General features: G+C 37.6%; 1 protein-coding gene across 4 annotated transcripts in view; it reads right to left on the bottom strand.

Moving 5' to 3' along the window:
* Nucleotides 1-257: 257 nt before the first annotated feature.
* Nucleotides 258-6,000, bottom strand: part of LOC103719384 (uncharacterized) — a 28,216-nt gene continuing 22,473 nt past the window's right edge. For all 4 annotated transcript variants that reach the window (XM_039118276.3, XM_039118277.3, XM_039118278.3 and 1 more), the window contains exon 9: nt 258-578. The gene's annotated coding sequence lies outside the window, so the exon portion shown is untranslated. The remainder of the gene's footprint in view (nt 579-6,000) is intronic.

Genomic DNA, 6,000 nt, shown 5'->3' with positions numbered 1-6,000 from the left:
GGTTGGAGCATTTTCATGCACAGAAGTATGAGGTGTCAAAAAATTCTGAAATTTGATTTTTTTTAAAAAACAATAGCCTGAATTAGCAAAAAGAAAAATAAAGAGAGCATTTTTTGCAAAATTCTCATATAATATTTATCATTACACATGCTAGACATACCTTGTAGAGGGAAGCAGCTCACAATATAGTTCTAGTTGATAAAATTTCTTAACCATAAGCCAAAATAATGACACTCCTAGAAAACTCCTACTGGAAATTTGTTGAACTGCAATTTCAAAAACAACATTATATAAAGAAACTGAAGCAGATGACAGCTTGAAAAGGATGACAATACTTGCATTCTGAGCACCACACAAGCCGATTGGAAAGCAAAATAAAAAGTTGGCCCTTTTACAACAAAAGATATTCCTCTTTAATTGCATATATAGATATTATCAACAACAGATTATTCACTCTCATCTTATGGTTGCCTTTTTCTGTTCTTGCAGTCCAACCATGATGAAAATTTGCATTTGGTGCCAGTGCGCCGGTCGGCCATTCACCCATCACTGCATCCATGCACCCCTTGCGCCTGGTACTGAAAGAAAAAGAAAAGAAAAACTTCTTTTAAGATTCAAAAAATCAAACTGATCGAACCAAGTGACTTTAACAAATGCAAAGACATCAAGGTATATATATATTTTTTGCTCAGCTGGCCATATACTTAAATAAATGTTAGTCCAATTCTTTTGTCCATGTAGATGCAGCACCAGTTATCTATTGTGCAATCATATAATGTGGAAACTGGAAAAGCCAGCAAGCATGCAAACAGTTTTAAGGTGAGAATGAGCTTCATTTAGAGTTTCGTTAATACTTGTTCCTCCTCTCTTTTCCTCCCTTTATCAACGTCTCTACCTAAGTCAGTCTTTCTGGCTCCTACCTCCTCTGCATATAAAACTCTCTGCTGCTATGTATCAAAATTTTCAAAATGAAGATAAAGAATAAAATCAGATACAGATCAGATATCATTTAACTTCTGGCAATACAAACACTAAGCTGCATTTTTTCTTCAATTTGGATGGCATCACCAGCTCAGTTTAACTAAATTTATAAGATTTCATTATGCAGAACAATGTTAGATACTGCAAAAGTAGTCAAATTCTAATAATGGTATTTGGACTTCACTTTTAGTTCTACTTTTCTAGTAATAAAACAAAAAAGAAAAAAAATAAAACTACAAGAAACCTGAAATCTACTAGTCTTGCTGAGGAATTATGACTCCCATTTGTCTTCATACCTGAAGTTAGAATTTAGCACATAAATACATAAATACTATAAGGAGGTTTTCAAGAATAATCTTGCTGCTTTCAATTTCCTCCGAGTCACAATTGTATACCCCTAACTGTAGCTATACTGATGTTTCCTTCCGTAGTAAATAATGTGGATGGGAAAAAAAGATCTTGTTGCTTCCAATTTCCTCTATGAGTCGGTTGGAGACCCACAACTGTAGCTATACTGACACTGATTCCATCGTCGGAAATGTAGATCATAGCAATAGATGAGTCCCAATATGTATTAGGGTGAAATTAATTTTTATAAGATATGGTCATAAATATCTGATGCCACACTAACACGAGGAAAAAGATTATCAGCCACAATGAGAACTGAAACAGATTTCTTAATGGATCTAGGAAGGGGATATGCCAAATAAATCATAATAGTCAATTTTACGAAACATTAGTCTACTTTGGTAGAAGCACGAATACAATGACACAAAGTATGACATGACTTAGGGCATCTCTCAATCAACACACTCCTCTGCTTAGTAACCATAGGTTCTGACTTCGAATCTTGGATGGTACATTCTAAGTATTTGGATGAGTGGGTCTCCCTCACATTCTCTCAAAGAGAGAGGATTTGAAGAATGATATATGTGGAAATGTTACAGCTTGAATCGATTATATTTGGTTGAGACAGCTATAACCATTAAAATCTAACCCTGCCCAAACAAATTGAGGAAGCTGTATGGATCCTCATTTATTAAACATTCCCTATTTAGAGCCACCTATGATGTTTTTTCATGTTTTTCTTTATCTTTTTGGACCACCTCCATCCATGTTACCTTAGGCCTTCACCTCCTTTTACCTCATCCTTCAGCATAAATTAAAGAATCTCTGCTTATTGGAGCCCCCTTAGATCTTCATTTTACATGTTGCTACTGTCTCAAATTCTCAATCAATTTTCCACTACTTCAACTTATGCAACTCCTGCAGCTTTGCCAATATACTAATTTCTCAACCTATCTTTCCTAGTTTTACCCTACATCCATCTAATGTTCTTATTTCTGCTACACTTAAATTATTTTATTGAACCCTATACCCCCAATATTCTAAGCTACAATATTAGAGCCTTATTTTTGCTCTACAAAATGTCACTTTAAGTTGCTAAGATTGACCTCCATTATGTAATACCAACCTCTCTACTTCATCCAATCAGCTCTAATTTTAGTAAATATTTCTTCATCTCTCTCTAATGTCGAGTATAATAGGTTTTACCCTACATCCATCTAATGTGCGTATTTCTGCTACACTTAAATTATTTTATTGAACCCTATACCCCCAATATTCTAAGCTACAATATTATAGCCTCCTTTTTGCTCCACAAAATGTCACTTTAAGTTGCTAAGATTGACCTCCATTATGTAATACCAACCTCTCTACTTCATCCAATCAGCTCTAATTTTAGTAAATATTTCTTCATCTCTCTCTAATGTTGAGTATAATAGGTCCCAGATAATGAATCCCATTACTTTGTGGTATCTCTTCTCTATCAATCTCAATTGGGACATCATCTTCATTTCCATTTTCACTAAAACTGCTTTCTACATAGTTGGATAAGTAAAATCCAAGCAATGGTGTTGCGCATTGGATAGAAGATTGTTATGTTACACAAGGTAATGATGTTGATTTCTCCTAGGCAAAAGACAAAATAATTCAAATTTAATCTTTTTGAGCCATCGATGAATCTTGACTAAACAATTCAGATTTAATCTTGTGGCCGGTCAATATCTCATATTCTTTGGAAGTACCGGTCATAAGCACCAAGTGAATTGTTATTTGTCTAAAAGTGAGTCCCTTTTTTTATCCTACCCATGTTTTCAAAATAGAGTGAGAATACCAAGCTTCAAAAAAAAAGCTCCTCCTTTATCCATAATATATTTTTCAACAAGATCATCATTTGATCCATTCTTATAATAAAGGGGAACTTGCTCAGCGGTCCATTTATTGACCGAACTTTAACATTAAATCCCTGTTGACCGGTTGTTTAACAACCGGTCCATATATATTTTAACATTGCTTTATGGGACAAAAATGCCCCCGCCTCTCCCATTCCCACCGAAGAAGGAGAAGAAAAAGGCAGCCGCCGGCCACGGCCCACCCCCTCCCGCGCCTGCCGCCGGCCACAGCCCGCCCCCTCCCGCACCCGCTGCCCCCTTCCGCGCCGCCGGAAATACCTCCGCCCCCACGGTGGGGAGGTGCCAAAGAAGAGGAGCCGCTGCCCCCCCCCTCGGTGGCCCCATCATGCGGCCGCCACCGTCCGACCCCCTTCCGTAGCTGCCGGCCTCGCGAGAGGAGAAGGAAGAAGAAAGAAGGAGAAGGGAAGAAGAGAAGAAAAAAAAAAGAAAAAGAAAAGAAAAAAAAGAAAATGAAAGAAAAAGAAGAAAATAAAATAAAATAAAAATAAAAATAAAGTTAACTGTGTTCCTAGACAAGTTAACTGTGTTCACAGACAACTTAACTGTGTTCACAGACCTGGAGTCGACCCCTTAACAGCACGAGTCGACCCCTGCTCACCTGGAGTCGACTCTCAGGCTTTCCTAGACAAGTTAACTGTGTTCACAAACAAGTTAACTGTGTTCCTAGACAACTTAACTGTGTTCGCAGACAAGTTAACTGTGTTCCTAGACAACTTAACTGTATTCCTAGACAACTGTGTTCCTAGACAAATTAACTGTGTTCCTAGACAAGTTAACTGTGTTCCCAAACAACTTAACTGTATTCTTAGATAATTGTGTTCCTAAACAACTTAACTGTGTTCACAGACAACTTAACTGTGTTCCTAGACAAGTTAACTGTGTTCCTAAACAACTGTGTTCCTAGACAAGTTAACTGTGTTCGTAGACAACTTAATTGTGTTCCCAGACAAGTTAACTGTGTTCCTAGACAACTTAACTATGTTCCCAGACAAGTTAACTGTGTTCCCAAACAACTTAACTGTGTTCCTAGACAAATTAACTGTGTTCCTAGACAAGTTAACTGTGTTCCCAAACAACTTAACTGTATTCTTATATAACTGTGTTCCTAAACAACTTAACTGTGTTCACAGACAACTTAACTGTGTTCCTAGACAAGTTAACTGTGTTCCTAGACAAGTTAGCTGTGTTCCCAAACAATTTAACTGTGTTCCTAAACAACTGTGTTCCCAGACAAGTTAACTGTGTTCCTAGACAAATTAACTGTGTTCCCAGACAAGTTAACTGTGTTCCCAGACAAGTTAACTGTGTTCCCAAACAACTTAACTGTGTTCCCAAACAACTTAACTGTGTTCCTAGACAACTGTGTTCCTAGACAAATTAACTGTGTTCCTAGACAAGTTAACTGTGTTCCCAAACAACTTAACTGTATTCTTAGATAACTGTGTTCCTCAACAACTTAACTGTGTTCACAGACAACTTAACTGTGTTCCTAGACAACTGTGTTCCTAGACAAGTTAACTGTGTTCCTAGACAAGTTAACTGTGTTCCCAAACAATTTAACTGTGTTCCTAAACAACTGTGTTCCTAGACAAGTTAACTGTGTTCCTAGACAAATTAACTGTGTTCCCAGACAAGTTAACTGTGTTCCCAGACAAGTTAACTGTGTTCCCAAACAACTTAACTGTGTTCCCAAACAACTTAACTGTGTTCCTAGACAAATTAACTGTGTTCCTAGACAAGTTAACTGTGTTCCCAAACAACTTAACTGTATTCTTAGATAACTGTGTTCCTAAACAACTTAATTGTGTTCACAGACAACTTAACTGTGTTCCTAGACAACTGTGTTTCTAGACAAGTTAACTGTGTTCCTAGACAAGTTAACTGTGTTCCCAAACAATTTAACTGTGTTCCTAAACAACTGTGTTCCTAGACAAGTTAACTGTGTTCCTAGACAAATTAACTGTGTTCCCAGACAAGTTAACTGTGTTCCCAGACAAGTTAACTGTGTTCCCAAACAACTTAACTGTGTTCCTAGACAAGTTAACTGTGTTCCTAGACAAGTTAACTGTGTTCCTAGACAAGTTAACTGTGTTCCTAGACAACTTAACTGTATTCTTAGATAACTGTGTTCCTAAACAACTTAACTGTGTTCACAGACAACTTAACTGTGTTCCTAGACAACTGTGTTCCTAGACAAGTTAACTGTGTTCCTAGACAAGTTAACTGTGTTCCCAAACAATTTAACTGTGTTCCTAGACAAGTTAACTGTGTTCCCAAACAACTTAACTGTATTCTTAGATAACTGTGTTCCTAAACAACTTAACTGTGTTCACATATAACTTAACTGTGTTCCTAGACAACTGTGTTCCTAGACAAGTTAACTGTGTTCCCAAACAAGTTAACTGTGTTCCTAAACAACTGTGTTCCTAGACAAATTAACTGTGTTCCTAGACAACTTAACTGTGTTTCCAGACAAGTTAACTGTGTTCCCAAACAACTTAACTGTGTTCCTAAACAACTGTGTTCCTAGACAACTTAACTGTGCTCACAGACAACTTAACTGTGTTCCTAGACAAGTTAACTGTATTCCCAGACAAGTTAACTGTGTTCACAGACCTGGGGTCGACCCCTGCTCACATGGAGTCGACTCTCTCAGGCTTTCCAGAGAGCTGTTTTTCTGCCTGATTTCAGGGGTCGACTCCAGCTCTTTAGGGGTCGACCCCAGGTCTTCAGGGGTCGACCCCAGCTCTTTAGGGGTCGACCC

This window comes from Phoenix dactylifera, chromosome 12, assembly GCF_051530095.1.
Source record: "Phoenix dactylifera cultivar Ajwa chromosome 12, Ajwa_hap1_PhDact_Kaust_v1.1, whole genome shotgun sequence".
NCBI classification, from domain to species: domain Eukaryota; kingdom Viridiplantae; phylum Streptophyta; class Magnoliopsida; order Arecales; family Arecaceae; genus Phoenix; species Phoenix dactylifera.
This window is presented reverse-complemented; position numbering and strand designations above follow the sequence as displayed.